The sequence below is a fragment of the Anolis carolinensis genome, chromosome 1 (assembly GCF_035594765.1).
Source record: "Anolis carolinensis isolate JA03-04 chromosome 1, rAnoCar3.1.pri, whole genome shotgun sequence".
In the NCBI taxonomy this organism is placed as follows: Eukaryota; Metazoa; Chordata; class Lepidosauria; order Squamata; family Dactyloidae; genus Anolis; species Anolis carolinensis.
In genome coordinates this window covers 153,005,458-153,032,961 of record NC_085841.1, presented here as the reverse complement: position 1 = coordinate 153,032,961, position 27,504 = coordinate 153,005,458, and the positions used below count along the sequence as shown (strand labels likewise).

General features: G+C 39.0%; 1 long non-coding RNA gene across 1 annotated transcript; it reads right to left on the bottom strand.

The window, feature by feature from the left end:
• Window positions 1-218: 218 nt before the first annotated feature.
• Window positions 219-17,296, bottom strand: LOC134295582 (uncharacterized). Its single transcript, XR_010002213.1, has 3 exons — window positions 16,706-17,296; window positions 5,590-5,635; window positions 219-464 (listed from the first exon to the last, which is right to left on the bottom strand). It is a non-coding gene; the product is annotated as an uncharacterized LOC134295582 (long non-coding RNA).
• Between the last annotated feature and the right edge of the window lie 10,208 nt (window positions 17,297-27,504).

Below are 27,504 nucleotides of genomic sequence, written 5' to 3'. Positions count from 1 at the left end.
TAACTTTTACATTTGGAATGAAGGGCATTCCATTCTATTGTAACAATAAATCCAATTGATGTGTGCCTGCCATCTGTGAAGAATGGATCACGCAATATATAGTTGATGCTGAGTGTTTTTCAATAGATTTCCATTATTCAATCACATCTCTGAGAGTGTTTTCTTCTCTGTTTAAAGGAGTTCAAAAGTCTCTTCGAATGTAAAAATAATTTTGCAGAGTGCATGTGATGAGAAAAAGCTATGATTGTAATAGTAAGGGGCAGACAGGAAATATCATTTTAATGAAAGCAATTTCTTATGCCATTTTACCTAGCACTTCTACCAGCCAGGAGGGAGAAAAGTCATTTTATACACATCTTGCAATTTCTGGATCAATACATCTTGAAAGTTGTGTTTCTTTACACAGAAGTACCTCTGTATGTTTAGGGACACATTGTCCAGTGCATCCAGGTGTTCTGCAGCAGCTGTATAGAAATAGAAATCTGTATTACCCTCAAACAATATTTTCCAAATCATTGTTACTTCAAACATACAATGGAATTCAATTTGAGTACATCCCCTGAAATGAATAGGTAGAGTAGATCCATTGAATTGTAACTTAGTCAATGATATTAGAAAAGTCTGCCAAAGTGGTCAATAACATATTCTCAAGTATCAGAAAACCCAAATGAAGAGAAACCTGGACTGACAAGAATCTTTGCAGTTCAGACTTGAATCTTCACTAACTTCATATTTGTGTGCCCCACACAGTTTTAGTGTGCATGAAACAGTATTTTAAGTGCAGAGGACAATATTATTTTTCGTAGTTTCAAACTGCTAATAGCTTCCACAAATAGTAATACAGACTCTCTTTCAGATGGCATAACCTTGCTAAAATTACTATTTTTTTATTCAAGAATAAAATTAATGAAGAATCACTTACTTAGTCATAAATAACTAAAGTCCCTTTAATTCAAATGGCTCTGCTTTAAATTGAACTTTTTTTAGTTTAAGAGTTTTATGTTTGAGATCTAGATATATCCCCACCCCCAATAATATAAAGGTTCCCCCAAGCTGATTCACAGAAGAAACGAATTTCTAATAGGGGCTGCTGTTCATAAATGGGGAAGGATAAGAATTTTGATCAATTTTTGATAAGTATCAACTTAGTTCATATACATTAAATCATTTAAGGGATTAGAATACACTTGGTCTGCATTTCTCAGAAAAGTAGGATGCAATTATTTGACCAAAGCGAAACAGTAACACAAAGAAATCATCTTATTCAAAAAAATCATTTGTAAGGGGGAAATGTGTACAACAATGTGCACATCAAGGGAAGTTCCACAGAAAAATAAGTATATGAGCAGAACAGGATCACATTTAAACAATGTTACCATTTTCAGGGAAAGCACTCACAAATATCTATTATTGGCAAATATGCATACAAAATGTATTAACATTAGATAGTCATTCTAAAAGAATATATATTAGGGAAGAAAGAAAGAGAAAACTACAAGTAGGCGTTGAAGCCTGATGGAATGCACTTGCAATGGGGAAAATTTGAAACTGATGCAAACTGAAATTGACAGGTTTGTCCAATTTTATTCACTGAAAAAGGAAGGTGACTTGCACCTATTTTCTCTCCAGTCTTCAATCCCTCTCAATGAGCTGGGGGAAAGGGGGAGATTCCATATGTAAAACTGTCTTCATAACACCTTTAGATCTAACCCATTCATGACATGATGAAATTATGCAGATATCAAGGGGTTCATTCATATTACACATTGCAACATTTTAACTATCATATTCAATTCCACCAGTTCCTGGGATTGATAATTTTGTGGGGGACTAAAGTTGTCTGACAGGCAATTCCAAATATTTCATGAAACACTACTGTGAGACCTGGTTAGCACTGGAATTGATTGCTTCAGAGGGTGGTGGGATCTTCATTTTTTCTGCAGAAAATAGATATTCATCATTCAAGAGAGGAGCCACGGTAGCACAATAGGTTAAATCCTTGTGCTGGCTGGGCTGCTGACCTGAAGGTTGGGTTGCTGACTTGAAGGTTGTCAGTTCGAATCCGTGGGATGAGGTGAGCTCCCATCTCTAGCTTGCAGGGTCATGAGAGAAGCCTCCCAGAAGGATGGTAACACATCTGGGCATCCCCTGGGCAACGCCTATGTAGACGGCTAATTTTCTCACACCAGAAATATGTTTTCAAGTCACTTCTGACATGATAAAAATAATTCAAGAGGACTCTAGTAGTGTCTTCCTGCATGGTGTGGGTTGGATTAGATGGCCCTTAAGGCCCCTTCCAACTCTATGATTATATTATTGTTGCACAGAGAGGACATCACGCAATATACAGAAATTTCTCTTATTAAGAGCACAATGACACTAAAGAAATAATGCAGCCTGACACCACTTTAACTGCCATGAGTCAATATTAAATGGCAGACACCAATCAAAATGAACATTAAGCTGAAAAGAAGTTATATCAGCATGAAACAAAAGTCAATACAAGATACATTATTATGCAAGAGTCCCTAAAAATATGTATACTGTGGAATAGATGTAAAATATAAATTCATTGTAATGGTTGCCATGTGTATGTGCTACTTAAAGATGGAAAGACCATGGTGGGTAAAATATCATGGGGGGGGGGACAAGTTTTAGAGTGTGCCTTAGAAAAGGGAACCACTTCTCTAACAATAATGCTAATTTGGAAGCTCATTTATTTTAGGGTAAGTTCAGCTCTGAGGGGGGTCATGCAGTTCCCAACTTGCAGAATTCCCATGGCTAAAATGTGTGTGCTCTATGTATTTTTCTATCTGGAGTGAAAACCTTAACCTGCCTCCTAAGCCTACCTTTCTTCTTTCTTTTTGAAGCAGTCCAAGTAATATTCCAGACTGAGTAGAAAGTAGAAACAATACATAACAAAGTTAAAGGTCAGGTAAAGGACAATAATTTATTTCTGTAAAAAAATGGAGCTAGACTACCAAATTTCTTTAGACCAGAAATGTGACAGAATCCTTAGCATTGCTCCCACTCCAGACCTACACAATGGAAAATCATATGATCTTTTTGCAACTAATCTGTTCCTTGAATTTGTTCTATCAAACACTTTTTTAAAAGGATAATCCATCTCAGTTTTAGATAATGGATGAATATCAGAAAGATATGATACTTTCAAAGAGGATTGGAGAATAGGAGCAACCTTTCAGTCTGTGATCCCTTAGATGTTTTAAGAGTAAAACACCCTGGACTTTATCCACCCAACTGTATTAATGGATGGTAACTTCCATCATCATCTGGATCGCTGAAGTTCTCCTACCCCTGTCTTATATCTTCCAGTTGAAGGTTGATTCTGGCCTTTACTGAGATGGTGTAGCAAGATCTTTCTGTCAGCTCTAAAATCAGATCAGTTTTCTTGCCACAGCATCTATCACATACAGCCTGATATCTAGGTCGATTAGGCCTGTGTGATCCATGAAAAAAGTTTCAAGACTCATTACTAAATTAGGGGGAGCACTGAATTACTAAACTATTTCTAAAATATCATAAGGGGTGTGTATCATAACTATAACGATATAACATTTTTGTTATTTTTTTAAGTAATTGTGTCAATGGGAAAACTTCAGGAACTTCTCTCTCCCTTATCATTACAGCTATTGGGATGAAACTTGCTATAATTTTAGAACACATTTACCAATGTTACCCCCCCCCCAAAAAAAATTTCAGAACCTTTCATTCATCCACTGATTTTGGGGGGAAATTTAAAGTTTTTACAAACAACATTAAAAAACCTACAAGAGCTAAATTTTGTCTACAATGACACAAAATAACCAGGGCATCATTCACCCCATGTTTCAGAAAGATTTGAACATTTATAAATTTTGGGGATTTTTTTAAAAGTTTTGATAAAAACGTTTTTTTTAATAAAATGTTTCAACAGCTATCCCCTTGAATGTCTCTGTATGACACACAACACATACCATATAACTTCAATTTAGGGATTTTCCTCCCAGTCCAGCACAGATTTGCTATCAGTCCTCTTTGCCAATTCAATAATGTATTAGATCTCTAAACTCAAACTGCTGCCACGGATGGACAATAGTTATCCCCTACCTGACTGGGGCTTTCTGATGCGAGCAGAAATCTGGTAAATGTAGTTTAGGGCAGGGCCTTTTGAATTCTCTTCCATAGGGGGTCCTACCTTCCCAAACTACATTTCCAGGAATTCTTAGTCTCCCTCCCAGCTCACTTCCCCTTCCACAATGGCGACAGGCAACTTGTCTCTCCTAAATTTAAAGCAAAATGGCCTCTTTGGCTTTGCACCATTTGTACAGTTTGCTGCTTGTGAAAATAAAAATGCTGCTGCTGAAAATGAAATTGACTTTGGAAGACTTAAAAGGTTTACTGAACTGTAACAAAAAATCATAGGTCAGTGTTTTGATTCTTAAGTTTTTTTGTGTGGGAGCCCCCTACATTTCTTAATATCACTGCATATGTACAAATCTAATTAAATATACCCGACATACGAGGCACAAACAAATTTCTGCACACTTCTAAGGTCCATAAAATATATGTCAAAATCTGAGGCTTCAGACACAAGCAAAAATTATGGTAACATCTACAAAGCTGTCCCAGTGAAATGTCCATCTGCATACAAAGAATCTTAATGAATAATTGAAACTTGTTTATCTACAGAAATTTCAGTAAACATAGTTATAAATAATGAATGTAGAAATATTTGTTGAAATTGGATATAAACTCAGATTTGTCTTACGGCAATACCACAAATGGCAGACTTTCAGAGCTCCCCAACATCAAAACCCTGTTCATTTTTTATAGACTAGCAGTCCATGGCCTCCTTAAATGGATCAATCCATCCATGGTGTGCTCTTTGCTTTTTCTTATTTCCATTCATGTTCTCCAGCATTGTTATCTTTTCCAGTGAATTATGCTATCTCAAGATATGTCCCAAGGACTATAACCTCAGTTTTGTAATCTTGGTTGCTACCGGTAGTTACAGTCCAGGTTTGGTTGCTCTGGGGTTTCTTTATTTGTCTGTTGTCTATTAAATACATAGGATTATCATCAATCACAAAGTTTGTAACTAACATATATGCAAAATAGCATATGATAAAAAGTCTGCTATTATAATAGTGCCTTGCCTCAGAACAAAATAGTCACAAACTGCAGCTGGATCTGTTTACCTATTTTATGGCTAAACACAGGTACAGTGACTTCATGTCACTGATCACAGTCCAAACCTGGAATCAAAATGTAGTCTGACAAACATAGTACAAATGGAATTTTCTTCCATCAGGAGCTTGCATCCCATGTTTGGCATTTTTATTGCGGAGGGATTTCTGGGATAAAAATGCAGGCATCAATCACTATCATGGAAGAGAGCCCACAAATGAACAGCCCACATATGTTTCTAGTACTGTTCAAAAACACATATCTTCTTTAAAAATTGAACATCTGTGCTTATAGGCTGAACACACTTTAAATAATGCAAGTTTCCTTATTTTCTCCTTGCATCAAGTCTGCATTACAGATGATAATTTTGAGAAGCTTGTTTGAATATTGAACACCCACCTGTTTTTAATTACCTTCATAGGGTCACCTGGCATGTTTCTGTTGCCTGAAATGAGAAAAATCATAAAGCAAAAAAATTGACTGATTTCTCTGATTGCCTTTGACTATCACTTAATGGAGCATTCTAATTTGTGCTGTTTGTTCACCTGAATATCAATCTGTTAGAAGCAGAACCAAAAGGAGCACATGGATAATCAAGATACTTACTTTCAAAGCTAGAACAGGCTTTCAGAGTTTGAGTCTTTCCAAATCAATTGGAATAGTAGATCTTTTATTTTTTGCCACAATTTTTAGGGTACATCTACACTTTATTATTAATGCAGCTTGACACCACTTTAACTATCTTGGGTCCATGCTACGGAATCATGGCGATTGTAATTTTAAAAAAAATCTTTAGCCTTCTCTGCCAAAGTGTGACATATATGTCCCCCAGATATAAGTGTTGTAGTATAATTGTATTGTTATTCTCTTCAGATTTTTGAAACTGTAGATACTCACATATTTGAAAGAAACCATACTGAATTAAATGGGGCTTACTTCTGAGTAAATATGCCTGAGAGCACACAGTACTATCTACTATAGTTAGCATCTCATGTTTTGCACTCCCATCAGTTGCCACATTGGTGACAGAAACTGTAGAGGATAAATGTGAAATAAAATGAATGTTAGGCAAAATGAAACTCCTTTGTCTCGCTTTTTATTTAGGCATGAAAAATAAATTGATATTGTTCAGAACTTAAAAATAGAGGGACAAACTGAGCACTAGGGATGGGGTACTTTGTGTGTGCTCCTTATTAAAAACGGAAGATTTAATGGCTTTTTAATTGTAGCATCTTTCTATGCTGGAATGTCAGAATCCCTTAGGGGGATCGTTATGAGGATAGGCAGTGAAATAAATGCATCAAAAATACATAATATAAAGAGATGCAACCCAGACTAAGTTTGTTGGGTGTTGTTGTTTTAATTTTTAGAGAAACGCTCTCTCTCCTGTGACATTTGCATAGAAATGGCCTGAATAACTATATTTGGGAACTGGGCACACAGTGTTCAAATTGGTATGTTTTATTAATCACAGTTCTTAAAGATGCGTTAGCACAGTAGGAGGGGAGGCCAAAGAATAAATAATACATACAACAGAAATGGCCCTGAGATGAGTAGCTGTTCCCTTTATAAATATTACAAATCTTGCATACTCCCCCAGGTAAGAACACAGAATTCGACACATTTAATGATGAGCCAGAAAGGGGAGAAAAGGGGGGGGGGGGACACACAAGAAAGAGGAGTATTTTAATTTCAAGTGGGAAGGAGCTTCAAAGTTTTGCTCACAGAAACCTACAGCCCCAACAAATTTAGGCATAGAGTTAAAGTTTATCCATCACTCCTGGCAACAGAATCTCACAGTAATTACTTTGTTTTCATATTATCCATAATATCTCTCTTGCTGTGAATCATCAATATATTTAAAATCTGACAGTCCACTTAATATTTCTGGGTCACCCTCCATTTTTGATAAAATAGTGCTGCTAATCATTAGTACTGCTAACTGATGGTGATTGCTAATGGTCTGTAGCTTAGGTCTTACAGCTCTGGTACTTTATGCATACTAAATAATGAATGATATGTATAATTACATAGGAAGCAACTAAACAATCCAAAGCTAGCCAATATCTTTATTAAGTCCAACCAAAGAACACAAGGTTCTCCATAATTCTTTTTCAGAAAAGGTGCTACAAAATAGAGAAAGAAATAGAAGAGTTCAAAATTAGTCTAGATAGTATAACAGTGAGAACTGCAATTAAATTTAGTGGCAAGATAAAAATTGCATGTGGATTGAATGTTTGGTAGGGCAACATATATCAATTTATAACTAACATATCATGATATGGTATAAAGTTAATAATGTCTGCTACTAAAGCAGCTTCACTGGCTGCCGATAAGTGTCCGGTCCCAATTCAAGGTGCAGGTTATTATCTACAAAGCCCTAAACATTTGGGCCCTGCCTATATTCATGAGCATATCTTTCCCTATGAACCGGTGCAGGCTCTAAGATCTGCTGGGGAGGTCTTTCTCTCACTCCCGCCACTATCAGAAGCATGTTTGGTGGGGATAAGAGAGGGGGCCTTCTCAGCAGTGGCCTCCCCAGCTCTGGAACTTTCTCCCCAGGGAGATTAGACTAGCCTCCACTCTGTCTACCTTCCACAGGATTTTGAAAACCTGGATGTTCCAGTGTGCTTTTGAATAATGGCTTAGTCCCTGATCATGACTGCCCAGCCCTAATTTGCTGATAAGGTTTATTCAGCACTTTACCCCCAGCCCTGACCCCAGAGACTGCATTTTGAATAAGTCTTTCCCCTAACCTCTGTCCTGCTTTGCTTAAGAAACAGCATTACAACACACACAAAAGAAATAAAAGAAATTTTACTTTAGCAAAATAATAATACTAATAATAATAATAATCCCCCTCGCAGGTGCAACATTGACGTGGCGGGGGGGGGGGGGGGCTTAACCACTCCAATAATGACTGAGGGCTGTGCTGGTGGTAGTGTAACTACCAGCAGGTCCAACCAAGCCAGAGAGGCCTCAGCTGAGGAGCAGAACTAAGAGCACCTAACCCATTAGCATTATGGAGAATCAAACCAAAACGAAGTCTATACTGGCTCAGTCATCACCTAGGATAAAAAGGACGCTGCTGATTCTGGACATCCATCGACAAGTGGGCTAGGGAATCAAAATACAAATGAACAGTCACAGAAGCGGCAAAAATATACAATGCCAGAAAACCGCACAGTTATGAAATTCTATTACAACTCTGAACCTCAAAAACGCAGCTACCAAAAAAAGATGCATCAGCTATGGAAACAAGAGTACCCTGACTCACAGATAACAGAACCCCAACTGGCTGACCAATAAAAATTCATAATCAGAAACAAAGTCTTCAGTGAAGTTGAACTCGAAGAAATCATGAAAATCTGCAAATTACCATCAGACCACAGCACAGACAGCAGCAGAGACTCCAGCAACACTTGGAATGGTGGAACAGATTGAACCAGAAGAAAGTATGGAGCTTTTGCAAGAATTTGATGAACCAGCACTTGAAACACCTGTTGAACCACCAGCAACCTTGACAGGAAGACAACAAGAGCTCAAGGATAAGATCATGGCTCATGCTGCAGCAAATGCAATAAGAAAGCGGCTCCCAACTCTAAAAACAGTGCCCAGGAGACACCTGGCGCCTCTCATGAAAGATGTGAATACAGTACTCTCCACTGTCCAAATAACATCAATTGAACAAACAAACCAGTATGCCTACAGTGCAGCAGTGATAATAACAGAAGAGCTTGGGCTCCTACAACCAAGGCAGCCCCAAAGAAAATCAACTGGAAAACCAAAGTGGAAGGTCAGGCTAGAGTTGAAAATCAAGAAACTTAGATCAGATGCAAGTAACCTGAAAAATATGAAAGAGAAGAAACTGAAGAATGACAAAATTAAGCAATACCTGGTCAGAAAGTACTGGCTGAACACCAGAAAGATTGAAGAAGCTTTGGAAATCGTGAAAGAACAAATTACAGCGACAGCTAGAAAAATTGAAAGATATGAAGCCAGAATCATCCAGTACAGACAAAATCAATTATTTCAATCAGACCAAAGACTGAACCAAACAACAGATACAGTAACCATAAAGCCAGAGAAAACTGCAACAATGAAGTTCTGGAAAGAACTTTGGGAAAATAATAAGAACTACAACAAAAACGCTGGGTGGATAAAGGAGTTTGAAGGAAAATTCTCACAGAACAAAATGGAACAGATGGAAATAACAACTGAAATGAACAGCAAACGAGCGCAAAAAGTCAAAAACTGGACATCGCCTGGTAGTGATCAATTTCATGGATTTTGGCTCAAACATCTGATTAGTTTACATGGAAAAATGGCCCAACAATTCAATGAGATGCTGCAGAAAGGAAGTATCAGTGAATGGCTAACAACTGGGAGAACATACCTGATACAAAAAGATCCAGCAAAAGGAGCAGCACCAGGAAACTACATGCCAATAACGTGTCTACCCACTATGTTTAAACTACTGACTGGCATCACAGCTGACAGAATTCAAGACTATCTTGAAGAAAAAAACATCTTGCCAGATGAACAGAAAGGCAACAAACAGAAAAGTAGGGGCACAAAAGACCAGTTATTGATTGACAAAATGATTCTAGAGAACTGTAAAAGCCGAAAAGCTAATATTCACATGACGTGGATTGACTACAAAAAGGCCTTTGACTCACTCCCACACAGCTGGATCATCAAGTGCCTGGATGCCATCGGGATTTGTAAAAACGTTGGCACCTTTATTGAAAACATGATGGAGCACTGGAAAACTGAACTGTTTGTTGGAAATGAAAGCTATGGACTTGTCAACATCAGAAGAGGAATTTTTCAGGGAGACACATTGTCCCCACTGCTTTTCATTATTGCCATGATCCCTCTGTCAACAATCTTACAAAAAACAAATCTTGGCTATCAAACATCTCAGAAATCTCACAAAATTTCACATCTGATGTACATGGATGACCTGAAGCTGTATGGGAAAACGAAAACTGAAATCTAGTCTCTGACCAACACTGTCCGAATTTTTAGTACTGATATCAGCATGCAGTTTGGTTTGGAAAATGTTCGACTGTGGCATTGAAGAAGGGAAAAATCATTGAAAGTGAGGGCATAAATAAGCCTAATGGTCAAACAATAAAGTGTCAGCAGCCAGAGGCCTATAAATATCTGGGCATATTACAGCTGGACAACATCAAGCATGAACATGTGAAAACTGTGGTCAGCAAAGAATACACACAAAGGGTCAGAAAAATTCTCAAAAGCAAGCTCAATGGAGGAAACACCATCAAGGCCATAAACACCTGGGCCATACCTGTCATAAGATATACTGCTGGCATTATAAATTGGACACAGGCGGAACTGGACAACTTGGACAGAAAAACAAGAAAACTCATGACCATTCATCATTCCCTGCACCCTCGCAGTAATGTTGACTGGCTATATCTGCCTAGAAGATGAGGGGGCAGAGGACTCTTACAAGTAAAACAAGCAGTCAAAGAAGAAGAACATGCCCTGGCAGAATATGAAAAGCAAAGTGAAGAACCTGCTTTTATTGAAGTCAAAAATCAGAAACACCTCAAAGCACAGCAGACAAAAAACCAGTACAAGAAAACTGCACTACAAACTAGAGCTGACAGCTGGCACAACAAAACATTGCATGGAAAGTTCCTTGACAAAATTGAAGGAAAAGCTGATAAGGAGAAGACCTGGCTCTGGCTCACGAATGGGACCCTGAAGAAGGAGACAGAAGGCCTGATCCTTGCAGCCCAGGAGCAAGCCATCAGAACAAATGCAATTAAGGCCAAGATCGAAAAATCAGCTGATGACCCAAAATGCAGACTGTGCAAGGAAACCGACGAAACCATTGATCATATCCTCAGCTGCTGTAAGAAAATCGCACAGACAGACTACAAACAGAGGAACAACTATGTGGCCCAAATGATTCATTGGAACTTATGCCTCAAGTACCACCTCCCTGCAGCAAAGAACTGGTGGGATCACAAACCTGCAAAAGTATTGGAAAATGAGCATGCAAAGATACTGTGGGACTTCCGAATCCAGACTGACAAAGTTCTGGAACACAACACACCAGACATCACAGTTGTGGAAAAGAAAAAGGTTTGGATCATTGATGTTGCCATCCCAGGTGACAGTCGCATTGACGAAAACAACAGAAAAAACTCAGCCGCTATCAAGACCTCAAGATTGAACTTCAAAGACTATGGCAGAAACCAGTGCAGGTGGTCCCGGTGGTGGTGCCGTGCCAAAGATCTCAGCCGGCACTTGGAAACAATAGACATCGACAAAATTATGATCTGTCAACTGCAAAAGGCCACCCTACTGGGATCTGCACGCATCATCCGAAAATACATCAAACAGTCTTAGACACTTGGGAAGTGTTCAACTTGTGATTTTGTGAAATGAAATCCAGCATATCTATCTTGTTTACTGTGTCATACAATATAATGATGATGATAATAATAATAATAATCATCATCATCATCATCATCATCATCATCATAATGATGATGATGATGCTTCTTGGCAGGGGGTTGGACTGGATGGCCCATGAGGTCTCTTCCAACTCTACTACTCTATGATTCTATGATAATAATAATGCAAACAGAAGTAAAGGAAACAGAAGGTAAAGTTCAAAAGCATTGCAAGTCTTAGAGCAGATGTGAAACAAAAGTCTTTGGCAACAAGTCTTCACAGCAGACAGAAACAAGAGTCTTTGACAAAAAGGCTTGCAGTAATCAAGAACAAGAATCTGTGGAAAGTCCGGAACACAAACACACCAAGTGAGCACTGACTCCCAGCACAGGTGTTCCCAGAGTGAAGTCTGACTGTTCAGCATTTTTGCTGTGATTCTAGCTGACCTTCTCCTTTCTTCTTTTGCCTTTCGCAATTCTAAAAATGTAGGGACTTCTCCACCTTTTCCTTCCTCCTCAACCCTTTGCCCCAAACCCCCAAGTGCTACCTCTTCAGCCTCCTGTTCTACCTCCAGAAGCAGAAGAGTATTTATTTATTTATTTATTTAATTTATATACCATTCTTCTCCCCCAGGGGGACCCAGAGCGGTCTTACATAATGGCAAAATTAATGCCACATATAATACAAAATATAGTAAAAACCAACAATCATAAAACACACTTAAAAACCAATATCATACCCAATTAAAACAGTAAAACACCGTGTAACCATTACAACAGGGCCAGTAGCATTGGGCCAAAAGTCAGAGCCAGTCTGTATTCAACTCCACATTAACCCAACGAATACATCAGGTTATATCAACTCATATCCTAGAATGGGCCAAAAGCTTGGGCCCACATTCAGGTCTTCAGCTGCTTCCTAAAAAACATGAGTGAGCGGGCTTCCCTAATCTGCCTTGGCAAGGAGTTCCACAGCCGCAGAGCCATCACCGAAAATGCCCTGTCTTTCGTCCCCACCAAATGCACCTGGGCGGGACCGAGAGCAGGGCTTCACTCGAAGATCTTAATCTGCGGGGCAGCTCATGGGGGAGATATTTTCAGAGAGGTAAGTTGGACCAGAGCCGTTTAAGGTTTTGTAGGCCAAAGCCAGCACTTTAAATTGTGCCCGAAAGGTAACAGGCAGCCAGTGGAGCTGCTTCGACAGAGGAATTGTATGCTCCCTGAATGGCACTCCAGTTAATAACCTGGCTGTGGAACGTTGGACTAGTTCCAGCTCCCGAATAGTCTTTGAAGGCAACCCCACATAGAGCTCATTGCAATAGTCCAAATGAGATGTAACAAGAGCGTGGACCATCGTAGCCATGTCAGGCTTCCCAAGGCACGGGGACAGTTGGCGCACAAGTTTGAGTTGTGCGAAGGCCCCCCTGGCCACCGCCGAAACCTGGAGTTCCAGGCTCAGCGATGAGTCCAGGAGGACTCCTAAACTGAGAACCTGTGCCTTCAGGGGGAGTGCGACCCCATCCAGCACAGGTTGTAACCCTATATCCTGTTCGGCCTTACGACTGACCAGGAGGACCTCTGTCTTGTCTAGATTCAATTTCAATTTGTTCACCTTCATCCAGTCTGACACAGCAGCCAGGCACCGGTTCGGGATCTGGACAGCCTCCTTGGAAGCTGGAGAAAAGGAGTGATAGAGTTGGACATCATCAGCGTACAGATGACACCGAACTCCAAAACTCCGGATGATCTCACCCAGCGGCTTCATGTAGATGTTAAACAACAAAGGGGATAGTACTGAACCCTGTGGGACTCCACAAAACAATGGTTGTGGGGTCGAACAGCTGTCCCCTATCAACACCTTCTGGGTACGGTCCTCAAGGAAGGACTGGAGCCACTGCAATGCAGTACCCCCAAGGCCCATTCCCGTGAGGTGACCCAGAAGGATACCGTGGTCTACGGTATTGAAGGCCGCTGAAAGATCCAGGAGAACCAGCAGGGACACACTCCTCCTGTCCAGCTCTCTGCAGAGATCATCCACCAAGAAGACCAAGGCCATCTTAGTTCCATGCTCAGTTCTGAAGCCAGACTGTGCAGGATCCAGATAATCAGTTTCGACCAAGAACCCCAGGAGTTGCGAGGCAACCACGCGTTCCACGACCTTACACAAAAAGGGAAGATTGGAAACAGGCAAAAGTTATTCCAATTAGTGGGGTGAAGTGATGGCTTCTTCAACAGTGGTTTTATTACGGCTTGTTTGAGGCTGGCTGGAAGTCTGCCTTCCCAGAGGGAGGCATTCACCGCCACTCTTACCCACTCGACCAACCCCCCTCTGGCTTCTTTAAGCAGCCAGGATGGGCAGGGGTCTAGGATGCATGTGGCCACTCTCACTTCTCCAAGGACCTTGTCCACGTCCTGAGGTTGCACAGATTGAAATGAATCCATCAAAATCAGATGAGCAGATGTTCTCGCTACATCTTCGGAGATAGCATTAACCGCGGTGTCAAGCTCGGAACGAATCAAAGCAATTTTCTTTGCAAACAATTGGGAAAAAGCTTCACATTTCTCTGCCGAGTCATCTGCGGGCACAGTTTGAGAGGTGTTATTAAGCAGCCCCCTGACGGTTCTAAAAAGCTCGGCAGGACGGTTTTTGGTTGCCTCAATTCTAGAGCTATAATAGGGGGGTTTTTTTCAGCAGCAGCAGCCATTGCTTTGCAATATGCTTTCCTTTGGGCTTTAACCTGTTCTAAATTTGATTCGCTCCGTCGCTTTCTCCACACATGGTCCAGGCGACTCGTCTTGTGCTTCATTGCTGCCAACTCCCCGGAGAACCAGGGAACTAGTTTAGCTCTGCACATTGCGAGGGGCCGCTCCAGAGCGATCGTGTCTATTGCCCTGGCCATCTCCCCATTATAGAAAGTGACCAGACCATCAACAGAATCACCTAACCGAGGAGGCGGGAACATCCCCAAGAGCCATCAGGAATCCATTTGGATCCATAAGCCTCCTGGGGCAGACCATCTTAATGGGCCCACCATCCCCGTGGAGGTTAGGGGTCACAGTAATTCTAAACTTTACCAGATTAGAGTCCACAACACCCTCACTGCCGTGCCCAATTATAGGGCTTTATAGGTCAATACCTGCACCTTGAATGGCCTATCTCTGTGATAGCATCTCCCTCTATGAACTGGTGCGAGCCCTGAGATCGTCCATGGAGGCCCTCCTTTTGCTCCCACCTTCGTCCCAAGCGCGACTGGTGGGGACGAGGGAGCAGCCTTCTCGGTAGTGCCCCCCCAGGTCTGGAATTTCCTGCCAAAGGAGATTAGGTAAGCCCCTACTCTGTCCTCCTTTTGCAAGGAGTTGAAAACCTGGTGGTTTCGGCGGGTCTTTGAATAATTTTCTCTGGTGTACCGCCTACCCCTGGCCTGTAAACATGCTATACAAGGATCATCTATCCCTAATAACGGTCGGTGTCAACCCATCTGATTATGTATTAGTGTTCCTTCTGGTTATTGTGATTGTTTCTTATGGTCTTCACTGTTTTACGAGTTGTATAGGTCTTTAATTTTATTTAATAATGTGTGTATTGTGTTTCTTGTAATGTATGTTGCTGTTTTTATGCTTGTAAACCACCCTAAGTCCCTTCGGGGAGAAAGGGCGGTATATAAATAAAGTTTTACTTACTTACTTACTCTCTAAGCTGGTCATGCTCACCATATTCTTGGTTACTGATGGTTGAGGTTGATTTTGATACATTTTTATGATGTTTTTATACTTTGCTGGTTTTAATTGTTTTAATTAGATTATTTATGTTATATTATATATTATTATGTTTTTAACTGTGTCTTAGCTTGTAAATTTTTGTTTATATTTATTTATTTATTTATTTATTTATTTACAGCATTTATATTCCGCCCTTCTCACCCCGAAGGGGACTCAAGGCGGATCACATTACACATATAGGCAAACATTCAATGCCTTTTAACATAGAACAAAGACAGACAAACATAGGCTCCGAGCGGGCCTCGAACTCATGATCTCCTGGTCAGAGTGATTCATTGCAACTGCTCTCCAGCCTGCGCCACAGCCCGAGCCCTTGGTCCCCATGTAAGCTGCCTCGAGCCCCTTCAGGGAGATGAGGGCAGGAAATAATAATAATAATAATAATAATAATAATAATAATAATAATAATAACAATAATAATGTTATTTCAATTTCTGAAAACACAAAGACTGTGTATAACTTTAGAGACGTGTTCATTCATTTACTTTTTAGTTAAAGAGGCATTTCCTACAAAGTAAATGGCAGCCTGTAAATTGGTCTGAACAGAAGGAATCCCACAGTCTTGGGATTAGGTCCCTATATCTTGTTGTTTGGACCATTGGCAGTTCCACATAGTCACAAAATGCATCTAGACACAAATTTCCCAAGCTACCTTGGCAGCAATAGGGCAGCCACAATGCCCAATCATAGTGCTGCAGTGGGTACAACAGGACATGCCTGCTGCTCATCAGTAGCTCTACCTGGTTCCATGCCATGTGATGGACAAAGGAGTTCTATATTTATGTCAATGGAAAAGGACTGTGTATGACTGAAATGCTTAGAGAGATATCTGTGAATTATACTTTTAAAAATGGAAGAGGCAGGTGATCTCTATATCAAAGCTTCTTAAATTATGGATCATAACCTCAAATGGGGTCATCATAACTTAGCATGAGGGTTGCAAAAACATTGGAAGGGCAGGTCAACAGAAGATAGGGCAGAGGCAACAAAAAGGTGAGAAAGGGAAAAGAGAGGGAAGAGGTGTCTTATTTCTTCCTGGAATTTGTTAGTTCCACTTGCACTACCGTGCAGGAACAGTGATACAACAGTATTGGTAGTGTATGAGTGGCAGGGAGGGAGAGGGCATGCGGAAAGTGGTGCTAGTGTGAACCAGGAGTTACGATGATGGAGACCATTGTAAGTGGACCCTAAGAGAGAGAGAGAGAGGAAGGGAGGGCTTCATTAGCCTTGAGGTCTTGGGGGGGGGGGGGGAGAGAGAGGAAGCACTCTTCCTGTCTGTGTTTGTGTTGAACTTTCCTTACCTTTCCATCTGTGCATGTGTGTAGTCTCTCCTTCCCCTCCTTTTGAGTGGGTTAGTCTCTCCTTCCATCCTGCTGGATCTTTGTCACAGTGAGAAAGCTGTAGTCTAGGCCAGTATCTTTCTCTGCTCTTTTGTCCATTTTGCCTCCTGCCTCGGGTCCCACTTGTACTTCATACTTCTTAGGCAATGCCTTACCTTGGTATCTGCCCATGAAGGCAGAGGGTTTATTTCCCTTTGAGGCTTTATTTCCCTTTGAATTCTTTATACAGAAGAGAGAGATTGCTAAAAAAAAAAGGATAAATATTTAGTGATTGACCTAATTTGAAATTTCAATGCAGTATGATTTCTTTATCCATTGATTCAATATCCATGGTTTTATTTACCCAAGCCCCCCCAAAAAATATTCCCCCTATTTTTTGTGGGTCTAAGCCAGTGCAATTTCATGCATGCTTCCCATCCAAGTATAGTCAAAATATTGAGTTTGCTATTATCCATTGTCTCAGGAATACACAGCATGCATGAGTCTTGGAACATATTCCCTGCAGATAAGGGGGTTGTACTATATTTATTCCAGATGTTCCCCTTACATTGTTTATTAATTAAATGACAGAAAATGTTAAAGAGCCAAAATGCTTAATGATGGTCTTGAATCTTAAACTATTTCAAACTGTTGTAGGTCTAGCTCAATATAGTCATCTTAGGCAAGGAGTAGCAACTGCCTCAAAAAAAGAAAAACCTTTTATGACACCAGATTTGGGATTGTTTTTAACAGGGAAATATCCCTCTATATTTCACTATCATAAATCTAACTCTAAGTTTAGCTTAATTCCTCTCAGCATGGTGTGCACAGAGATCTCCCCAGATTTAGCAGACTTGATATCAGCAAAGGTAGTTGAATAATCTAGGAGAAATTATGAGATCACGTTCTTTTGATTATCAGCCAAATCACTGAAGACAATTTCTATTACATAGTTGGAAATTTTATCTATTCTGTTGTACCGTGTTTCCCCGAAAATAAGACAGTGTCTTATATTAATTTTTGCTCCCAAAGATGCACTAGGTCTTATTTTCAGGGGATGTCTTATTTTTCTATGAAGAAGAATTCACATTTATTGTTGAAAAAAATGAACTTTTATTATATACTGTACAGTAGTTGTCATCACAAGCCAGCATAACCAGACAAAATCTGAATCCTATCAATAATTTCTTGTTACTACTAATATTTCCATGTACGAGGGCTATCCAGAAAGTTCAGTACGTTTTGGAATTTAAAAATAAACAAAGTATAGGAGAAAACATTTACCATATTCAGTTGAAAGCCAGACCCAAATACTAGTTTTCACCATAGTCCCCACTGAAATCTAGGTAGTTATCATAGCGATAAAAGTGTTTGAAAAGCCCTCCCCCCCAAGATTTCCGCCTGGCTTGCGTCCTGAACCAGGCTGGTTTCCCTTCCCTCAGCTGTCAAATGATGCGCTCAGCTTTCCGATCGCTCTTCCTCGATCGCTCTTTTGTTTTGCAGATGCTTGCAAAGAAGGTGCTCTTTTAAGGTTTTTCAAGAAGCACACCTTTCCTGTCCCAAAAAACCTTCCTTGCAAGCATCTGCAAAACAAAAGAGCGATCGGAAAGCTGAGCGCACCATTTGACAGCCTACCTAGATTTCAGTGGGGACTATGGTGAAAACTAGTATTTGGGTCTGGCTTTCAACTGAATATGGTAAATGTTTTCTCCTATACTTTGTTTATTTTTAATTCCAAAACGTACTGAACTTTCTGGATAACCCTCGTACAACACTCTATGGTACGTACATTTACCAATCCTGCATGCTTTGGTGTTGTTTGACGGACATGCTTCCAAACAAAAACTTTGCTAGGTCTTACTTTTGGGGGAGGCCTTATATTTAGCAATTCAGCTAAACCTCTACTAGGTCTTATTTTCTGAGGATGTCTTATTTTAGGGGAAACAGGGTATGTGTGGAACTAAAGGAACTTGGGTGACTGTGCCTAGAAAGACTACACATTACATGAGGGAGATACATATATTCCTGTTTGACTAGAGAAAATGTAAATTGGACCCATTTCAACTTTTCCCATTTCACTTTCTTTGGAGAAAGTTTCATAGCCAAATCTAAGGATTTTTATAACATTCAGAAACACATTCAGATTGCAAATATTGCTTCAAACTGTTGGGGTGTCAATAGCTGAGGACTAGGGAAGATGTGCTTCTTCACAGCTTTTGTCTGAGAAAGTAACCATGTGACACAATTTATTGAACATGAATCTTCCTTGCCATTCTGGGCATGGAAATGTAATTTACACCTCTCTGAGACAAGTTCAGCAAATCTGGCCCACAGCATGGGGTTTGCTTTGGAATATTATCATGCATGTCACACTCTCTTCCTCAGTCCTACACCTCATTTCTCCCTGACTTCAAAACATATACATAAAGAAAGCAAATCTAAAAATGTCTTGGTTCTTGTTTATTTTGGCCCCATTCAGTTTCTTTAATTATAGTGCAAATACTAATCTGCTTCAGGGTATGCCCTAGGTATCAAAATGTGTTTCAGGATAGGAATGAGACTATGAAAGAAAGATAGCTAGATGGAATATCCTCTTACTCTGGTTATTTCACAGATTAATGTACGCCAGATGCTTCTTAAATAAATACAAAGCTTTGTTGGCCAAAACAAAAAAATAAAGAATAATAATGCCTTTTACTAGGTGGTCTAAAAAGCACAAATTGTATAGTGCACACTTTCAAGTTCTCAAGAATTCTTTATTAGCTAAGACATGTATGCAAACAGAGAGAAGAAGGGAGCAGCAGATGATTTACCCATGAGGTATGTAGTCTTAAAGAAACTGGAAGGAAACTGCAGACATGCTCTGAAACACAATTTATCTTTTTTCATCCTACAATTTTACTTTTAGCACAGCTTGCACATTCAGAATAGGCATGTAAATCTTCATTTATTTTCATGTTCACATGTGGAATAACAATTTTGAAATCTTTCTGCTCACTACCTTTGCACATTCTTCAATGATTTTCTCATATGGGAACCCCTTTTTGGGAAAAATTATTTGTGAAAAATTGTTTTGCACAATGAATGGATTTCACAAGAGTGAAGAGAATTATTCATCCATTCCTGATTTTTAAGTCTACTGGACAATTTGTGAAGCCCCTAGTTTGGTACAGCTCTCTGACCTAACAAATATCCTGCTGGAGTTGTATGTATATAGCTCGAGACGATATATGCTTTATTAAATACAATACTACCAAGGCCTTTAGAAAATAGAAATCAAGAAACTACATGCAAGAGGGTCATAACTAAATCATGCTGAAGCATTTGATGTATCTGTGCTCAGCCATGCATAACTTGAGGCCATCAAGTCAACCTAGTAGCCATATTTTCTGGCAAGCAATAATGGGTGTATTGAAGTCCTGGAGCCAACATGCCTTGCTGATAGCATCTTTTCTAACTGGTGGGTCATATACAGTATAGCCTTTGTGTTGTGAACAAGAAAACAAGAAGGAACTGGTGGTGTTAGCTTTTAACAATTTATAGAGTAAGAAATCCAAAGTTATTGAAGCATAACAAATATGCTTTATTATGTCAGGCATAGAAATATTTTCTGAAGTGCTTTAACAAATAAATAGGACCTCTGAGAGTTACTTTAATTTGCTGATCTGTTTGAACACCATATCTCAGGCTTCCAGTGTTTTATTTTATTTATTTATTTATTTATTTAATTCAGGATATCTTTAATTTTAAGCTTGCTTTTTATACACAAAGCTAGTTGAAGTTAACAATGGAAGGGTGATGAAACTAGAACTGATGTGAGATGGCCTCAACCAAGTAAAGTTCGTGGCATTTAAATAGAGCTGAGAAGATGAGAATGGAACTACAAAAATGTGCTGAAGTTCTTTAAAGGCTGGTGTGCTGGGGGGAATATTGATGAGCCCAAGCTAGGAGTGGGAAATTGGTCAGCTTTTACTGCAGGGAATTGATTGAACAGTTCTGTAATGCAAAGTGTAGTGGAGATAGAAAAAGTAACAGCTTCCTTTGTCTATACTTAGATGTATGTGTGAGATACTCTGATAGTTATATCAATTAGTGCAAATAGAGGTCCCATATGAGGAGTGATTCCACTGCAAGACATTATTCATTCACTGTTAAAAGATTTCAGTTCCCCATCAATCTTACCAGATGTAGAGATATCTACCAAATGCAGCTGAATCCTAGCACTGCCTAGTTCATTGCTATTCATATTTTTTTCTATTCATATTCAGCACAGAATGTTCAAACAATCTTAGGTAAGGAGATATCTCAATGGAGGTTTTCCTTTTAAAAAATCTCACCCTAGCTCTGAGGTGTGAAGCAGGCTGTGGAAAAATCTATTGATTTGCATTTCCCATTTTTTTAGCATTTGATTTTTCACACCCAGATCAATTTGAAAATTTATTTTAAAATATATTGATCCCAATCTGCATGCCTTCTGCAGGCACTGTTGTAGTTGTGAAATTGTACTTGAGGGAACTCTTGTGGGTACATTTGTGATGCACAGAATAAGGATAATATATTAATGAACTAGCTAATAATTTTGGTATGTGTTTTTACATTTTTGTACATATTTCCTCAAGTGAGTACAGTAAATAATTTGTCTTTGTACATACTTTTGCATTTTTATTTGCCTATTTCTCTTTTTAAGAACTACTACACCACAAAATCTGAGGAAACACAACTGGCAAACCAAGTTCCCATTTTCATATTGATCTGAGAACTGCAAAATTTGCATCAAATTTGAAATGAACAAAATTGTCTCCCATGCCTACTAATTGGGATGTTACCAGCATGAAATAGTGAAATATTCTATTTGTTGAAAATTCAGTATCATCTGTGTTCTTACAAGAACTGTTTACAATAATGAAAGCATCTGGTGTTGTCTCCATGCCAGCTAAGAAATTGTACATTTCAATTTCAGTTAAAAGTCACAGGTAAAATAATCTTCAGTTACATAGACTGTGTGTGTGTGTTTATGTATGTGTGTGTGTGTGTGTGTGTGTATATATATGACTTCTCATTTAAGCAATAGTTAACATACATATCCTTTTCCCATATTAAATTTAGATGATTATTTTTCAGTGTTAGCATTTCTAAGTGTGGTATGAGATTCCATTAGAACACTGCTCTTTCATGTTACTAAAGCAAATGGATTTCTCATTTTCCCTCCTCCCTACTGCCCCGCAATCTTCTTTCATGGTAACAATGTACTCTGATGATCTCTTTAGGAAAACAAGAGAAGTAATTGGTTCTAAGCTCTTTGGGAGACAGTAGAAAAAAAATTCAAGTAATGCAAAATGGGTGTGTGTGAGAGGGAGATGATGAGAAAACAGCATTGATAATGTTCTGGCAATACTGATTAACATTCAATAAAGTTTGGACTTAGCACCACTCATTAGAAAGAGTACACTTCTAAAAAGCTTGCCATTCTTTTTCTGCCACCTACAATTCAAGGAATATTTGACAGATTTACCAAACATTTACAAGCATTACTTTAGAGAAAGATGGTCATATTCAAGGGTTCTGCTCTCCATGAATAAAATGATTCTGCTTATACCTCTCTCTGGTTTAAAGCATCCCAAAGTTAAATTCATTTAGTGTGATCTTCAGAGCTACCCTGAGCTAGCATGTCGAGGGATCAATTTCTGTTAACATAGTTCCACTGACAACAATCTGGACTCAACCAGGAACCCTACAAAATATTACACCATGGAGAGCTTTTTGAGTCATCCTTAAGTTACTAAGCCATATCCTACTCTATAACATCTTCCTTATTGCCAATCTCTTCTTTTAAAATCCCATATATTACCAACCCCACTTTTCTAGAATCATTTTATAAAAGTGTTGTCGAAGGCTTTCATGGCCAGTATCACAAGGTTGTTGTGTGTTTTCCGGGCTATATGGCCATGTTCCAGAAGTATTGTCTCCTGAAGTTTCACCCACATATATGTGGGTGAAACGTCAGGAGAGAATACTTCTGGAACATGGCTATACAGCCCAGAAAACACACAACAACCCTATTTTATGAAAGGATGGATGGCATGGAAATATCCTCCTTTGGTTGGTTCTTTGTCACTCCCAGGAAACAAAGGAAATGAAGTTACATTTAAAATTATAATAATTTTCCCTGAACATGTGATTAGGGAGAAATTAATTGATTTTTGTAAATTTATAAAAATTTATTCTGTTCTGCAATTAGACATGAGTCCCAATAGAAATTGCGATCAGAAAACCACATTTTAATGAGCTTGTAATTTACCCGATGCAACTCTAAAAATTGAGTAAAAACATTCACGTTATGAAAGACATATAAAATTAATAACTTGAAAAATGCAAAAAATAGATGTAAATCACTATGATAATGCTTACTTTCAAAAAGTGTTCAGAAATGTGTCCTTTTTAAACACAGATAAACATTTTTACATTTTTGTGTGATAAAAACTCAAAATCTTGTAATATAATTTGGATATGTGGTGCCTATGTGCATCATTATACTAGAGTCTCCATGTTTCATATAGACAAGATGGGTTACTTATTACTCAAAAGAAGCAGGTGAAAGTGGGTCTAATTGTAACTTTTTCCTAATTCCATTGCCAATGACTAATCTGTCATTCATTGTCAACAAATGCATATTGAACCCGCCTTTTTTATTTCCACCATTGTATTGTAGAAATTGCATTTTTGGTAAAGTTAAAATGCAATACAATGCTTTATTTTTAAAGTATGCCCACAAAGCTTCTTATAAACTTTCAATGATAAGCAAAAAGAAAAAAAAAGTTAATACTAATAAAGCAAAGTTCCTACATTTGAAAGTCAGATGTGATTCTTTGACAGTACAGAGCATTCTTAGCTTTGAGTAATACCCATTTTCCTTAAACATTCTTCCTTCTCACTCTCTCCTTCTGCCATCTCTCCCTTTCCAGGCTTCTCTTTCTGAATGTCAATGTGACAATGACCCAGAACACTTTTTCCTGAGGGAGCCATCTGCTATCACTTTTCTCAGTTAATTATTTTGTATCCAGGATGCCTGTCTGTCTTTCCTGAAAAATTGTGTCACAAAAAGGAAGTTGGTATGGGAACTTTTCATCCACTATTTTTTTCTCTTCCATATAGGCTCATGAAGAAAATACTACTCCAAGATTTGCAGACTCTGTGCCCAACAGCATTCTGCAGTTAATTATTCCCTTATCCACATCCCTATTTCTTAACAAGTTGAACCCTCCTCCCTTTTCAAGAATGGCTCTGGTGCCATCTATAAATGCTAAAATGAATTGCAGGCCAAACAAGTTCAGCCGTCTGTCCTGTCTGAAACCTGAGCGTCATGACATGGATGACTAATCCAACAAAGGGTGAGGGAGTTGTTCAACTGAACCATGTGATGCTGCTTTTCACTCCCCTCTCAACTAAACGAACTTCAGTACACAAAAAGAGCACCATGTTACATGTCATCCTATCTGTACTTTTGGATATTCCATAGCCAGCTGTGTTTTTAAAAGTCCGCTATTCCACCCTGATTTTTCAATTGCTGGAGGTGGAAATCACAAACTAGAAGGTAGTTATTGCTTTCACATCCCACTAATAAAATAATCTGAAATTGGAAATTGGATAGATTCAAATCTCCTTGTAGAATTATCAGCTTAACTTTATAAAAAGCACAAGAGAAAATCATGTTTTAGTTGTGCATTCTTGAATGGCAGAGATTTGGACTAGATCACCCTTATCAATCCTGTCAGCTCTAAGATTCTATGTTTCTAGCATCTGAGAGAGGTTTGTGTAGGCAATAAATTCTACTCCAGATGGTAGATTCTGAACCATTGGATTCACATGACAAGAAAGAAGAGTCCACCTAAACATTAGGAAGAACTAAAAGTTGGTTAAAAATAAAAATCAGTGGCACCTAAGCCTGCTCCCAATGGTTTTAGATCACAGGTCGTTGTAAATGTAAAGTATATAAAAGGGCTGCAAAAAGAAAATAGTTTTACAAATATAAAGGAACTGAGTTAGTGTCACTTCTAACAGTTTTATTATATTCTAACAGTAAATATTCACACAAAAAGCCATCAGAGAATTCCTACTGCCCTCATAAACTTAAATGACATTTTATCCCCTGATTCCTCTGCCCACAAAGAAAGGGGAAAACATTGAGAGCCCCCTTTCTAAGAGCTCTATGTTTGCTTAATACTTACAGTTTATAGAACTTACATTTGTTTTCGAACTATGTTGTTACATTGATTTTAAGCTTAAGCATGATTAACAATATTGGTTTGGTCCAAGCTTCTCCAGGACTGGAGATAAATGTCAATTCAGCACTAGTTGCCTTTTTTCAGAGTGGCTACTTGTCCCATATTCTTAAAGGTCTCCAGGAAGTACAGTTCCTTATGCTATAAATAATTTTCTCCCATTTGAAAGAATATAAGCTCTCCCACTGTGAAAGCAATTTTCAGAGTGCCTATCCTAACATGTGGCTGGAATGAAGAAATGCCAATATCAGATTTCCTGTAATTATTTTTAAAATTGATAATTCACAGCCATGAGTCAAGGACAAGAGAAACCCCTTCATCATGCAGAAAGACATCTCTGCATGTGGCAACCAGTCCTTACCTTCCTTGCCCTTATGACTTGATGTGTTTCACCAGAACCTACTCATAAGGTTTTCAGATCAGACTCATATCAGAGCCAATGCAGGGAGTAATAGCTGGAAATTAGATTGTTTTCTTTTTCTGCATCTCCCAGGATCCCCCAATTAGAAAAAAATAAAATAAAACATGGAAGACCATTTCATGATGTCATTCTATATAATGGGACTTGATCAGCCTTAGATTTTGGTACCTAAAGGAGATCCTCAAACCAAACCCCACTGCTGTCTCCTGTATGTGTATTATAGAATGGGCGACTGATGGAGCTTATGGGGCCAAATTGTCCCATGTAGGGAATCTTGGGAAACACTCTGCCCTCTGCTGCCTGCCCAAAATAAAAAAAAATCCCCAAATATGTTTTTGGCAATGTGACCTAAGCCCAAGAAAGGAAATGACCACAACGGTCTGACCAAAAATACTTTCATGGGACAAGCACTGGGGAATACAGGCAAGTGTTATATGGTGTCGTTGCATTAAGGTGTTGTTGCATTAAGGAAAAAATGTATTCTAACACTGAAGATTTGTTTACTTCTGCACACCATTTCCCTGATGGACAACTATAGACTGATGGGTAAGCTACAGATGGGATATAAGGTTGGCAGTTTGAAGCCCGAGTTGGGGTGAGTACCTGACCTTCAGCCCAGCCCACTGTCCATCTTAGCAGTCCGAAAACACCTGTAGCTGTGAGTAGAGAAATTAGGCACCGCTTAAGCAGGTAGATATTTTGCAGCACCATAAAAAAAAGAAAATACCAGAAATGCCAGTGATCAAAGAACAAGGAGGAAAGGGCTCAGCATCATAGAGGATGGAGCAACAGCAATTCACTGTGGTGGGAACCGAATGCAACCTCCAGGATATCAAAGTTGGAAAATGCCATAAATACCTCTATCTGTTGTGTCTTGTATGTCCAACGGCACTGAATGTTTGCTGTGTATATGTTCTGTGATCTGCCCTGAGTACCCTTCGGGGTGGGAAGGGCAGAATATAAATGCTGTAAAACAAATAAATAAATAAATAAATAAGTTCAAAAATACTTTGGTTGTAATTTTCATAACACCCAGTTCTCAGAAGTGCATTGCCTCTGAGACCATGGTTTATAATAGTTAAGAGTCATTGATAGCCTAATCCCAGGGAATCTTAACAAAAAGGACAAGACTTTGCCTCATCAACTGCCCATCAGTTAATTAATAATGTTTAGGCTTTCGTATAACAGTGCTAATTAATTGATGGGCAAGATAGATAGATAGATAGATAGATAGATAGATAGATAGATAGGGCAAAAGTTTCATATAGCATGTGCTTGGAGCTATGACTATATAAAGTTTACTATATCTGTATAGACATAATGCGGAAACAGAATCCTCTTGACATTTACTCACAACAAGCCATCCTCTTAATGAGATATTGCTTCTGAGGGTGATTTCCTTCTGTCTTGAGTATCTCTTTATTGTTTTTTTTCCTCTCCTAATATCCTGTTTATTGAAAACTACCTGCATCCCTGTCAACCTGATTCTTTCATCAGCTACACTGGTGCAACCTCATTGAATTCTAAGGAGTGACTGTTCATCAAATCAGTTGGATGAACAATGAACTTAATCTTTTTTCCCACTCTTCCCAAGACTACTGCACTATTGGATTCAGTCCCTATGTTGCAGGTTATTTGAAGAATATCTCAGGCATGGCTGGAGTTCATGGCCTGCCATTTAGCTTTAATAAGAGCTTGGGCCCAGCAAGGAATGTATCAGAAGTCCCTAAATTAACTTCCATCAGCTCTCTCAGCTATTGTCCTTAGAGAATTTGGCAATTTACTTTCCTTTCTATGAGTAGCTATTGTTGGATGGTTTGGTGGCATTTGTTCTTCATTTCTAGGCTGAAGGGTAAAGTGCCTAGCTTGAATAGCTATGAAGGAGTCTACCGCTGCTCTCCTCCTGTGTGTCTTATTGTGAACTAAACTGGGTCAATTTCTGGTAATGTGACACATGATAAGAGAAGTAACGTGATGAGACAAAGCATACAGGGCAACACATGGAAGATATATGGCACATTTCATCCAAAACCAGCACAGATTTTAGCAAAGGTGGCATTTTACAAGTTTCCTTCCTTTTC